Source organism: Lactuca saligna, chromosome 5 (assembly GCF_052625555.1).
Source record: "Lactuca saligna cultivar CGN05327 chromosome 5, ASM5262555v1, whole genome shotgun sequence".
Lineage (NCBI taxonomy): Eukaryota > Viridiplantae > Streptophyta > Magnoliopsida > Asterales > Asteraceae > Lactuca > Lactuca saligna.
This window is the reverse complement of record NC_136421.1, coordinates 14,385,752-14,400,023: the sequence shown is the minus strand read 5'-3', so window position 1 is coordinate 14,400,023 and position 14,272 is coordinate 14,385,752. Positions and strand designations below refer to the sequence as shown.

Genomic DNA, 14,272 nt, shown 5'->3' with positions numbered 1-14,272 from the left:
TCTCAAAGTTCCAAGTTTGTGGTGATTTGTGATTTCCACTTGCGGCATCCACACTATTGGTGCTAGGCTCAAAAACTCCAAGCAATCAACTACAACTTCAAGGTAAGTATTTTTTATAGCTTTATTTGATTCTTGTTCCCCATGCCATGCTAGCTAGGATATAAACCTTGGAAAATTAATTATTTGCATGTATCTTAGACAAACATAGATCCAAGGTTTATTAGGGTTGCATGTACACATAGGAAGTGTTAGAATGCTCAAAACCCAACAGTATTCGCCCTCAAGATTTGGCGGCATTACCTCTACGAGGTCCGGTACCATTTACACAGACCACAAGAGTTTGAGGTACCTCATAGACCAGCCAAGTCTGAACATAAGGCATCGTCGGTGGTTAGACGTGGTGAAGGACTACGATTGTGAGATCCTTTACCACCCGGGCAAGGCTAACGTGGTGGCCGACGCCTTGAGCTGCAAGGCGACAGCAAACCCGATCCGAGATATCTGTATAAGGATGACAATGATTACTCCACTGGTGGAGCAGATTCGAGGGGCGCAGGTTGAGGGCCTGAAGGAGGAATGCCGGAAGTGCGAGAGGATTACAGGCCAAGTGGCCTCCTTTGATTACGACATCAGGGAGGCTGTTGACCCTGCATGGGAGAGTTTGGGTGCCGTACTGGGGCGAAGTAGGGCATGTATTGATGGATGAGGCCCACAAGTCTAGGTTCTCCATTCATCTGGGAGTGAATAAGATGTACAAAGATCTTCGCCCAGACTACTGGTGGCCCTGCATGAAGCGGGACGTTGCGTGGTACATATAGAGGTGCCTGACCTGAAGGAAGGTTAAAGCAAAGCACCAGAGACCTCATGGCAAGATGAAACCTTTAGACATCCCCATGTGGAAGTGGGAGGATCCACAACAGAGCTCAACCAAATCTACAACACGTTTAGGTTGCTAACCAGTTAGGGTTTTGTCCCGGGTAGGTCGGGTTGCTTACCGGTTAGACCTCCTAGCAGAGCTCAGCCAGATCCAGAGCATGTTCTACGTCTCTTAGCTGCGGAAGTGCTTGGTGGATGATTCAATGGTGATACCCATAGAGGATATTCAGCTTGATGATAGCCTAAATTACATAGAGAGACCAGTGGCGATCTTAGATCACAAGATAAAGGAGCTAAGGAACAAGCGGGTCGAGATAGTGAAGGTGCAGTGGCAGCACCGCAAAGGTTCGAAGTAGACGTGGGAGCCCGAGGACGAAGTCTAAGGCAAGTGGGGGAGAGTTGTAATGCCTCGTTTCTGGTACGTAATTTCTTAATTTATCAAGTATTTATTTTCAAGCTGCTCGACAAGTTGGTAGCCCTAACTCGTCGAGTATATGCTAGATTAGACGTTGGATTTAAAAAGTCTACTCGGCGAGTCCAAGCATGGACTCGACGAGTAGGTCTTCCAGGAGGAAACCCTATTTTCGGGGTTTTGCAACCTATTTAAACCTCTTAATCTCCCTTTAAGCCTCCCTTATCATCCTCCCTGTCCTCCAGAAACCCTAGTTCATTTGAGAGCCTTCCCCTTGAGTTTTTGAGTGTCTTTTGTCTAGTAGCTGAGTGTGGGCGGGGCCCGTATCTCATAGCAGTCGAGTATGGGCAGGGGCCGTATCTCGAAGCGGTTGAGTGTGGGCATGACCCATATCTCCTAGTTAGCGGAGTGTGGGTGGGGCCCGTATCTTCATGAGTGTGGGCGGGACCCATATCTCCTAGCTAGTTTCATGTTATATGAGTATGGTATGTGACAGTTTGGGGGAGCTCACTAAGCTTCGTGCTTAAAGTTTCAGTTTTGGTTTCAGGTACTTCCGGTAGCAAGGGGAAGAGCTCGGGATGATAGTATGGCACACACCACAATATTAGCTTGGGAGTTTACTCTGATGTTTTGTTATAAGATTTGATTTGTACCAAATACTATGATGTTTTATGATACATGATTCACGTTTTATTTATGACATTGTATGATTTGTGATTTTAACAATGATTTGAAAAGGAAATTTTTGGACCGTATTTTCAGGATGTTTCACCTTTTCTCCTGCGGTCTAAAGCATGCCATGATAACCCATCTGAATTGTGACACGCACCCTGCTACACTCCGCGTTCTGCGAGACTACGCCCTGCGTAGTGCGAGGCCTCTGGCCTATAAAAGGGTTTCTTTGATAATTGAGGAGCCAATTCAAGAAGATATTAGATACGAGACCGAGGAAGAAGAGGAGGCAACGTACGAGCAAGAAACCGAGTCGGAGGAAGAGTTAGCGTTCACTATGGCTAACATTGATGAAATCCCCATGGGAGAATGGAAGAAGAGGATGCGCGACGACCATGGCCCGGGACTTGTGCAACCCGCAATTCCCGCGACTGCTACCTTCGAGCTAAAAGGTCATATCCTAGCTTCACTCAAGGAAATACCTTTCTATGTGAAAGATCATGAAGATGCCTACAAACATTTGGATGAAGTAAATGATGTTGCTGATTACTTCAATATTCCAAATGTAACCCGCGAAACGCAACTACTTCGTATGCTTCCGGTAACCTTCAAGTGTGCTGCTAAAGACTGGCTCAAGTCACTTCCCCCCGGATCAGTCACTACTTGGGCCAGAATGAAGGAAGAATTTATTGATCACTTTTGCCCACCATCCAAGATAGCCAAACTGAAGAAGTCCATTGAAAACTTTGAACAACAAGCTGGAGAGTCTTTATATGAAGCATGGGAGAGGTACAAAGGTCTGCTCAGAAACTGCCCACACCATGATCTAAACAGCCAGCAAGAAGTTTCCATCTTCTATGATGGAGTCAATGTTACAACCCGGCAGTTGCTAGACTCACAAGTCCCACTTACAAAGAAGCCACCCCCGGTGATTAAAGAATTGATTGAAGAATTCTCTAAACACTCTAGAGAATACCACAACCCTAGGAATGATGTCACGAGGGGAGCTGCGTACGCTGCTACTGAAGATTTATCCGCGGTCATGGCCATGTTAAAAACCATGGATAGGAGAATGGACAAAATGGATCAAACTATCCATGCTATACAGGTGGGTTGTGAAAACTGCAATGGACCTCACCTCACTAGAGATTGCGATTTGGATGAGAATGGCAACAAAAAGGCATAAGCATGTTATTCGAGCGGTGACCGGTATGATGAGGACTGGCGCAAACAAAAGAAAGAGTGGCTGCCTTACGAAGAGTACAAGAAGGCCAAGGAGGAGAAGTATAGACAAAAAGGGAGAGGTTTTTATCAAAAGGAGGAGCCGGTGCAAGAGAGGAAGCCAAGCTTGGAAGATATGCTTACTAAATTTGTGGCCGCTTCCGAGAAAAGACATAGTGACCATGATGCTGCTATCCAAGAAACAAGAACAATGCTCAGGAACTAGCAAGCATCCATCCACAACATAGAAACGCAACTTGGGCAACTTGCTCAACAACTAAACCAAAGGTCACCGGGTGAGCTTCCTAGCAAAACCGAGAACAACCCACGAGGCGCACAAGTAAACATTATCACAAAAAGAAGTGGGAAGATCATCACTCCCCTGGCCCCCATTCGAACTGAAGCAACCAGGGACTCACAGAAGGAAGGAACGGAAGAACAAGTAGAAAACCAAGATTCACAATCTGAGAGTTCTACTCGCCGAGTAGGGCCGATGGACTCGGAGAGTACCCCAACTAAAACGAATGAACAACCTCCCTTGAAGCCATACCAGCCTCCAATGCCATACCCAGCCCGAGCCAAGAAAGAGAAGCAGCAAAAGGAATATCAGAAGTTTCTAGACCACATTAAAACTCTTCAAATCAACATCCCTTTCATTGAAGCCGTCATGCAAATGCCCAAGTATGATAAGTTCCTTGAGGAACTCCTCACCAACAGAAGAAAGATGGAGGAAGTGCAGAAGGTAGTGCTTAATGAGAACTGCTCCGCCGCAATGCTAAACAAGTTACCAAAGAAGAAGGGTGATCCGGGGAGCTTAACTTTACCTTGCCAATTTGGCAACTTGGCTGCAATTCATGCCTTAGCTGATTCTGGAGCAAGTGTGAACCTTATGCCATACTCGTTCTTTAAGAAGCTAGACCTCCCGGAGCCAAGGCCAATTCGAATGGCAATTCATTTGGCAAACAAGACTGTCACCTTCCCAAGAGGCATCTATGAAGATTTGCTAGTGAAAGTGGACAAATTTGTCTTTCCGGCTGATTTCATCATTCTAGACATGGAGGCGGATCCGCAAGTGCCAATTATCCTTGGAAGGCCCTTCCTCAACACAGCTAGCGCTATCGTAGACATGAGAGATTCTAAGCTCACATTGCGAGTTGGAGACGATTCAGTGACATTCGGGGTAGACCAAGCCATGAAGTACTCAAGGAGTAGTGACGACACGGCTTTCTCAATCGACATGCTTGACGAACTATTGGAAGAATACATACCTGAAGATTCCAGCAAGTTTGCAGCTTTGGATGAAGCATTTGACCCAGAAAAGGACTTACTAGAGATTGAAAGACTGTTGGAAGAAGCGGAGTATGAAGAAATAAAGAAGCAATCTGAGAGCCCTACTCGCCGAGTAGACCCGATCTACTCGCCGAGTACATCTGAAGAAAAGCTAGAAGTCGTGAATGCAGCTACCAACTCGCCGAGTACCAAACCTGCACTCGGCGAGTCCGTCACTAAGCACAACCAATTGGAGCTTAAAACACTACCTGACCATCTGGAGTATGCCTTTCTGGAAGAAGGAAATCAGAAGCCTGTGATCATAGCCTCGGACCTATCCAAGACGGAAAAGGAAGAACTTGTACACGTGTTGAAGAAAAGGAAAAGAGCCATCGCATGGAGCATCTCCGACATCAAGGGAATAAGCCCATCCTATTGCTCTCACAAAATCAATTTAGAAGAAGGAGCAAGGCCGGTGGTGCAACATCAAAGACGATTGAACCCGAACATGCAAGAAGTCATCAAAAAAGAGGTGGTCAAGCTTTTAGATGCAGGAATCATCTACTCCATTTCCGATAGTCCATGAGTGAGTCCGGTCCAAGTGGTGCCCAAGAAAGGAGGAATGACGGTCATCACCAACGAAAAGAACGAGTTAATTCCAACGCGAACGGTAACCGGTTGGCGAGTGTGCATCGATTATCGAAAGCTAAACGATGCCACTCGCAAAGACCATTTCCCCCTTCCTTTCATAGATCAAATGTTAGAGAGACTATCGGGCCATAGCTATTACTGCTTTCTAGATGGGTTTTCAGGGTATTTTCAAATACCCATAGACCCAATGGACCAAGAAAAGACCACCTTTACATGCCCAAGTGGGACTTTCGCCTATAGACGCATGCCATTTGGGCTATGCAATGCACCTGCGACATTTCAAAGGTGCATGACCGCCATATTCCATGATATGGTGGAAAAGTTCATGGAGGTCTTTATGGATGACTTTTCTGTATTCGGATCTTCTTTCCATAACTGCCTCACAAATCTTGATTCAATGCTTGCTAGGTGTGAGAAAACCGACTTGGTCCTAAATTGGGAAAAGTGTCATTTCATGGTCAAGGAGGGTATAGTTTTGGGACACAAAGTCTCTAAAAAGGGAATTGAGGTGGATCGGGCAAAGATAGACACCATTGCCAAATTACCCCACCAACTAATGTGAAGGGCATTAGAAGTTTTTTGGGACACGCAGGTTTTTACCGGCGTTTTATAAAGGATTTTTCCAAAATCACGAAACCTCTAACACAATTATTACTAAAAGGTGCACCCTTTAATTTTACTAAAGAGTGTTTAGAGGCATTTGAATTTCTAAAGGAAAAATTAACTAATGCCCCGATCATTATAGCACCAAATTGGAACTTACCCTTTGAGATCATGTGTGATGCTAGTGACTATGCACTAGGAGCGGTCCTTGGACAAAGGGTTGATAAGCACTTTCAACCCATCTATTATGCAAGCAAGACCTTAAACCCCGCCCAAGAGAATTATACTACTACTGAAAAAGAATTGTTAGCCGTGGTTTATGCTTTTGACAAGTTTCGCCCTTACTTGGTTTTATCTAAAACCACTGTTTTTACTGACCACTCGGCTATCAAGTATTTGTTTTCCAAACAGGATGCCAAGCCAAGACTAATACGATGGGTGCTGCTTCTTCAAGAATTCGATATAGAGATACGAGACAAGAAAGGAATGGAGAATGTAGCGGCCGATCATTTATCTAGGCTCGAGAACCCGCAATTGCAAGAAGATAAGGAAGGAGACGACTTTCCGGATGAATACATTATGGTGTCCGTGGGAGAGGAGCCATGGTTCGCAGACATAGCTAACTATTTAGCTACAAATTACATCCCGAAAGATTATAGTAGTCAACAAAAGAAGAAATTCTTTGCGGAGATCAAATATTACTTTTGGGATGATCCATACCTCTTTCGAAGCTGTGTGGATGGAATTATAAGAAGATGTGTGTTCGGGAAGGAAAGCCAAAGAATACTAGAACATTGCCATAGCAGGCCCACGGGAGGACATCATGGAGCACACTATACCGCAAAGAAGATCTTTGACATTGGGTTCTATTGGCCTACAATCTTCAAAGATGCAGCCCAATATGTCAAAGAATGTGATGCTTGTCAAAGGGTGGGAAACATTTTATCTCGAAATGAAATGCCACAACATAGCATTCAAGTGTGCGAGGTGTTCGACGTATGGGGCATTGACTTCATGGGACCTTTTCCCACATCCAAAGGAAACAAGTACATACTAGTGGCGGTAGATTGTGTCTCGAAATGGGCGGAGGCGCAGGCTTTACCTACAAATGACGGACGGGTAGTGGTACGATTCTTAAAGAAACTATTCTCCCGGTTTGGTGTTCCGAAGGCCCTAATTAGTGACCGAGGCACACACTTTGCCAATGATCAATTGGAAAAGGTGCTCAAGAAATATGGGGTGACCCATAAGTTCTCCACATCATACCATCCACAAACGAGTGGACAAACTGAAGTGACCAATCGAGCCTTGAAGCGTATTTTAGAGAAGTCGGTGGGAAGCAACCGCAAGGAATGGTCGGATAAATTGGATGACGCGCTATGGGCATTTCATACCGCTTTCAAAACACCTATTGGTACTACACCATATAGGTTAGTTTATGGAAAGCAATGCCATTTACCGGTTGAGATCGAGCATAAGGCATATTGGGCTTTAAAGAGGTGCAACTTTGATATAGAAGAATTGAAGACCAACCGTTTAATGCAAATGAATGCCCTTGAAGAACTCCGAAATGAGTCTTATTCTAGTTCGTGGCTCTATAAAGAAAAGACCAAGAGATGGCATGATAAAAGAATCAAGAGCAAAGACATCCATGAAGGCCAAAAAGTATTACTTTTCAATTCCCGATTAAAACTTTTCTCGGGCAAACTTAAATCAAGGTGGGATGGTCCCTTTTTGGTTAAGACGGTGTTTCCTCATGGGGCTACAGAATTGATATCAAGAGACGGCACACCATTCAAAGTCAATGGTCATAGAGTGAAGAAATATGAAGAAGGTGTCCCCCGAAATGAAGGATTGGAGGAGCTGCTACTGTGCGGAATTGCAAACACGTAGACGGGGCGGAGTCCAGCTAATGACTCCATCAAAAGAAGCGCTTCTCGGGAGGCAACCCGAGTTTCAAGTTTGCATTTTCTTTCCTTTTCTTTATTTTTCATATTGTTTTTTTCATTCTTATTCGTTTATTCTATGTCTCTAAGTGCTTGAGGACAAGCTATGCTTTGAGTGTGGGGTGGAAGGGCTAAACAAATGAATTCATACAGTAAAATTGGCAAATTTACAAATTTTTTTCAACCTGTGACATCTACTCGGCGAGTATATCGACTATACTCGGCGAGTAAATGTCCACTTACAGCCAAAAGTTGATAACACGCGTGTCTACTCGGCGAGCAGACCCATTCTACTCGGCGAGTAGCCGGTTCAAACCCAGTAAAATAAAACCTGTAAAAATTGTTATTATTCACCAATTCATCCCAACACTCGCCGAGCACTTCCTCTCAGCCGCCTCTCTAAGCATTTTTCAAGATCTCTCCAAATTTCTTCTTCTTTCTCTTCATTCAAGCAACAAGGTAACATCTTTACCCTTTAATTTCATGAAAGGTTCAATCTTTATCACATATCTTCCCATATTTGATGTGATTTCGGATTTGGGGAGTTTTTCCCAATTTTTAGGGTTTTGATTTACTCATGAATTAGATGTTGTTAGGAGTAATTTCTTCAAGATCTATGGTTAGATAAGTAATTACAACAAAACCCTATGAACAATTTGGACTATTGCACAGATTACACAGATCCGATCTCGATCTGTCAAGAAGTTCATACTACTCGGCGAGTATGTTCGTGTACTCGGCGAGTAGGTCACAATCAGATCATAAATTTTTCCTGTTTTAATTATTGGGTGTTGTTTGTTGCTGTGTTTTTGATATGTGTATGCAGATAGCATGGCAAGAAGAGGTCAATCATCACGTGGGGGAGGCCATGGTGATATGCCATGGTTAGCCTTTCAACAAATCACCTCCAAATCCTCCAAAACTCGAGCCCTAAACAGGTTGGAAGCACTTCGACAGAAAGAAATCCACTTACCGAATGCAGTGGGTTGGGGATGGATGGGCAATGTTGGCTTGGAAGAGGAACTCACTCCATATTTGGTGAAAGATTGTAACTTGGGTTATGCCAACATCACTTGTGATGGTTGGTTGCAATTGTTCAAAATCCAAGAGCCAGTATACGCGGAGTTGTGCTGGGAATTCTTTGCTACCATTTCATTCCGAGGTGGTAGTGAGTTTTACAATCCTAACACGATCTCGTTTTCTTTGGGTGGGGAGCTGCGACAATGCAGCATAGTTGAGTTCTCTTGGCGGTTGGGCATCTACGATCAAGACATGGCGATGACGGATTACTTTGAAGCCTTCTTGGAGAATACCTACAAAGAACTTCCCGAGGAGGTGGTGGCATCGACATGGTGGAGTACAATTGCTAACCGAGTCTACATACCTTCCACTGCTCAAGAAGGACATATCCGTTCTCCGATCCACCGACTCATTCACCGGTTCGTTGCAAGCACGATCAACATGCGGAAGGATGGGGACAAAGTTCCCACCCTTGATATCTTTTACTTGTGGAGTATCATCACTCCCGACGTCTTCTGCAACCTTCCGTATTGCATTGCTAAATTTCTTGTGGAGGGGGCGGTCAAGGAGAAGATAAACTCGAAGATAAATGGGGGCATGTTCATTACTCGGCTTGCGAAATCATTTGGGATCTTGGATTTGCCGCAAGCTCAAGCGCTAACGATTATCCACCCTCCTCCGTTCAACAATGCACTTTATAGGATGGCTCAGATAGTTGAAAATTTTGGTGATTCCTTTACTATCCCGAATGAAGATGAGCCGGCGGTCCCCGAGGAACCGGGAAGGCGGGTTAGGCCAAGGAGCGAGCAAGTACGGGAAGACCCACCGGTTATTCTGGTGGAGGATAACGAGGGTTGGAACCAAGTGGAGTACCGACACTACTTGGATGATATTGGGCGAGGGGTTAATTACACCAATCAATCCTTCGAGTATCTTTTCCAACAAATGCACATTGCCCCGCGACCTGGACCCGGCTACCCTTATATTATGGATTGGGACGAGAGGATGCGAAGAAGGGGTGGAGAAGGAGGTAGTGGAGCTGGAGGAGCCGGAATGGAAGAGGAAGATTGAAGATTTTATTTTGTTTTGTTTTGTTTTGTTTTGTTTATGATGTTTGTTTTAAGACAATTGTGGACATGTTGGATTTGGCTATGTGGTTGAAATATTAGTGTTACTTTTAGTTTTCTTTTCAGGTATTGAAGCTAGGAAGCATGCTAATTAGGAAGGGTCAAGAGAGGAATGAGAGTCTTTATGAGTGATTATGGAGTCTTGTTCCTAGGATTGAGTCCGTACGAGTCAAGAGTCTTATGGAGTGTTGCTGCTTAGGAAATTCACGTGAGAGTACATTTATATTTCCATGTCAACACCAAAGTAAAGAGAGACAACGGTTCAAAGAATTCTGGAAATATAAGCTCTACTTGCCGAGTGCACTAATACTACTCGGCGAGTACATCTGCTTTTACACGACCTGCTTTGCCATCGAGTTCTCCTCGCCGAGTTTGCTCAGCTACTCGCCGAGTAGCTTGCTGCAGGAGGAGTTTCTGATTTGCTCTGGCTAATTTTTCTGCACCATTCATATACTCTTTATGAATTACTATTAAATATTGTTCAACAACCTTTTTCCTTGGAGTTTTTCGAGCTATTAACCACACGAGATGTATGACGCCCGTGCCATGGATGAGCTGTTCCCATGGTTAAAGTCACTAGAAGAAGGAGTTGAAGAAGAGAGTGTCAACCTAGCGACTGCTACCCCAGGGGAGTTTGTTCCAACTTTCTCTCTATTTGCATTTTTAGTTGGTATAATATGCAATGAGGGCATTGCATAAAATAAGTGTGCGGTAGGGGGTTAGTCACATCTTAGAACACTTAGAATCTTAATTTAGACTAATTTTAAAAAAAAAATTGTTGCATACCAAAAATGCTTAGGTCTTAAATTAGAAAATTTTGGTAAAAAATTAGGATTCCATATTAGAATTGTGTTAATAATTGCATGAAAACCCAAATGTTTAGTTGAGCCTATATACGTTCTAGTGCATTTGTAGCTTCCTTATTTCAGTGAAATCATGAGACAAAAACACGACCTTGCTCAGCCTGAGGGATGCAATATGTTTAGCAGCCTAAACCTGAAATGTATCCAGGAAAGTTTTTATCATTAGCCAATAAAGGTTGAGATTGAGCGCCCCTGCTTAAGCATGTAGGGATTTGAGTGATAATTTTTTTTTTATGAGAAATACATGAAAAAAAAGAGAAGTATTACTAGAAAAAGTTATAGGAATTTTGGAGCAAATGAAGTGAAGATCTAAAGATCAAAATTCCAAGAAATCCAAAAAGTTGAAGATACCAAAAGTCAATACAAGTTGGTGAATTCAAAGATATCAAAGATCAAATGTCAAGAAAATGAAGAATTCAAAGAGTTCCATAGTGGTATCGAAAAGCTGTAATTCTAGAATATGTGTGCTTGGGTTGCTCAATTAAAAATACCTTGAGGATAAAGAGATTTTCTGAGGATGGATTCGGAGGGTTGCATAAAATGAGCATAGTTCGGGGTGAGTGGGCGAATGTTTATGAGGATTGTGAGTATTTGAAGTATGGGGGGTTTTTAGGAAATTTTAGACACAAATGCATGCGTTGCGGTGTTGGCATAATGGCTGGGTTGGATTGGAGTTATTACATGTGATTTTAATATGTTTAAAATTTAGTTTTGCTTGGGGGCAAGCAAAAGTCAAGTGTGGGGTATTTTGATATGTGCATAATTAGTTAATTATTTAGCATATATTCTTAGTTATTTTTGATTAATTATGTGAATAATGTGGACAAAAGGTACTTAAAATGTTGTGAATTGTGTTTTCAGTCCAAAAGATATGCTTGGAAGCAAAAAGGAGAAAAGGAAAGCAATTGGAGATTAAAGAGTGAAAGAAGGAGATATACTCGGTGAGTAGATCGACCCTAATCGGCGAGTACACGAGGATATTCCAGAAGATAAATACGACTGCTGATTCAAGATGGATAAGTATGGATCTACTCGGCGAGTTGATTCTGCTACTCGCCGAGTACACCCTGTTTTGGGATATCTATAAAAAACGAATCCTTATCTCATGGGAAGAAACTCCTGGCGATTTTTGAAGGTTTAGCTGCGACTAAGAGATTCAGAAGGCGCTAAGGAACCCTAGGCTTCAATAGTTGGAAGAATTCAAGCAATTGGGTTAATTTTACCACTTAGACTTAGGAATTGAACATGTTTGCTTTAGTAAACTTTGTTTTTATGTTTGTTTCTACTGCAATTATGAGCTAAATTCGTTTTTGTTTCTGTTTGGGGAATACCAAAGAACTCCTATGGTTTAATTATTGATTCTTGCTTAATTGTCTATTGGTGACTTATTAAATTAAGTTTGTTAAAGAACCTTATGTATTAATCACTACTATTTTCTGTTAATTGGAAGGCAATTAGGTTGCATGAACATCACTTAATTGTTAACCTCATATGTCTATGTGAATGCTAAACCGTATGCTTAGAAGTAATGATTATGAAACTAAGATTAATAAGAAAATATGAAGATTAATGTGTGAGCTTGTTTGAGAAACCATCAACAAGAGGTTAATTGAATTAATAACTTAATTGACCATTACAAATCTTATTTAATCCAAATAATTAATCTAGGGAATTAATTAGTTTAAACACTTGATCAACGCTTAAATTAGTTAATTGTCTAAGGGTTAGGAGTAATGAATATGAACTTAACTATTAATAATTGGTAATCAATAGCAATTAATCTACCTTAAACTTAAATAACCATAGGAGTGAATTGGTTGAACCTAAATAGAAACATCTTTATCAAATTTGGTGAATAGTTGTTGCTTTAGTTAATTAGTTAATTTAGTTTGTCTAAGTTTCTAGTCTTGCAAAACTAGAGAAAAACCCTTTACTTTTATTATTTGTTTTAGTTAAAATTAGTTATTAGTTTAATTTTCCGTTCCCTGAGTTCGATACCTCACTTATCAATCTATACCACTTAAAGACAGGTTCACTGCCTTTGTGTGCTCAAATTATTAATAAAAAGTAGGGATAAAACTAGTTGAATTTACACACATCACCCCTCCTACTACCTCTATCGCATATAACATAACAAGCCAGCATGCAAACATATCATCACATACTGTCAGACATATCTGGGGTGTCTGACTACCCTTCGGTCCTAACAACCGAACTCTAATACTATCACATACAACATATCATGCTAGCATATAACATATCAGGTAGTAGCAAACCTAGATGATATCACAAAGACAATCATCTATCATACATCTCCTACTGGTGGGCCGACATTGTGGCCTTAGACCCCCCGCTACTGGAAGATAACTCACCTCGTAGTAGCTGTTGATCTGTGTGGGAATGGTCTGTCTGCTACTGCTGCTCTGGAAGTCCTCCGGCTGCAATTCCCACAAAACACTTAGTCAAATACTACTAACCGACCTCAGGGTAAACTGACCATTTACCCTTAACCAAACCATGAGTTAAAGTCAAAGTCATCTTCCAGTTGACCCGACTCGCCGAGTTGGCCTGTCAACTCGCCGAGTCCCTATCCCTTTGTCTGACCACTATCCCGTCTCTACTCGTCGAGTTTGGCATTGATTCGATGAGTTTTCCTTCTAAGCTAAAGGCCAATAGTCCTTCATCCTACTCGCCGAGTTGTATGAACAACTCGCCGAGTTCTTCTTCATCCGATGAACACTCTACGCTGGGACTCGCCGAGCTGTATGAACAACTCGCTGAGTCTGTTCTTGAGGCAAGAAGATTGCCCTGAACTCGCCGAGTCATGGCATTGACTCGCCGAGTTACTACATGAGTGAGTCTGGCTTCCAACCCACTGAGTCACACCCTATGACTCACTACTCCAACCCGCAAACACGAAAAGGGGGAAAACTCGGGGACTTGCGATTCGACTCGCCGAGTCGGCCACATGCAATTACTATACACTCGATTTTTCTTGAATCCAGTTCATGCCATTCACAGATCTGGGTTTCTAGGGCATGGATTACACGTAAAGTTTCCAACTTTACGTGTAGATAATCACCAATGAAGGTTTTAGGGCTCAAAGTGCACCAAAAGGGGTAGATCTAGGGCTTTCATGCAATATGACTCCATAAAGGCAGTAGATCCAAACTCCAGGGACTCAATCATGCCTAGATCTAGAGGCTAACAACTTATTACAACCCACAATACACAAACAAGCTTAGGGAATGACTCAAGAAGGACTTTCATGTAGCTAATAGAGACTACAAGCATGAAAACAGAGGGGAAACGAGTTATACCTCAAGGAAAACGCTGAGATGACACAAAGATGCCTGGCCTCCTTCTCCTCTTCTTGATCTACTCTTCTTTCTCCTCAAAATCTTCAAGAACATACCAAAACACTTCAATCTCACAAGGAATAAGGGTATAAACGATGTTGGGAGCTCTGAGGGTGAAGGGGGCGAGCTTAGGGGCGGATAAGAGGGTTTAAATAGGGTGCAAACCCTTGAAATTTAGGGTTTCATCAAACAGCGGGGACTTGCCGAGTCCAAAATATGGACTCGCCGAGTCGCCAACTTAAATGCGTTCCGG

At 42.7% G+C, this 14,272-nt stretch overlaps 1 non-coding gene across 1 annotated transcript; it reads right to left on the bottom strand.

Annotated features, from left to right (window-relative positions):
* Positions 1-2,681: 2,681 nt before the first annotated feature.
* LOC144999081 (small nucleolar RNA R71) lies at positions 2,682-2,788 on the bottom strand. The gene has a single exon (XR_013660606.1). It is a non-coding gene; the product is annotated as a small nucleolar RNA R71 (small nucleolar RNA).
* Positions 2,789-14,272: the final 11,484 nt, after the last annotated feature.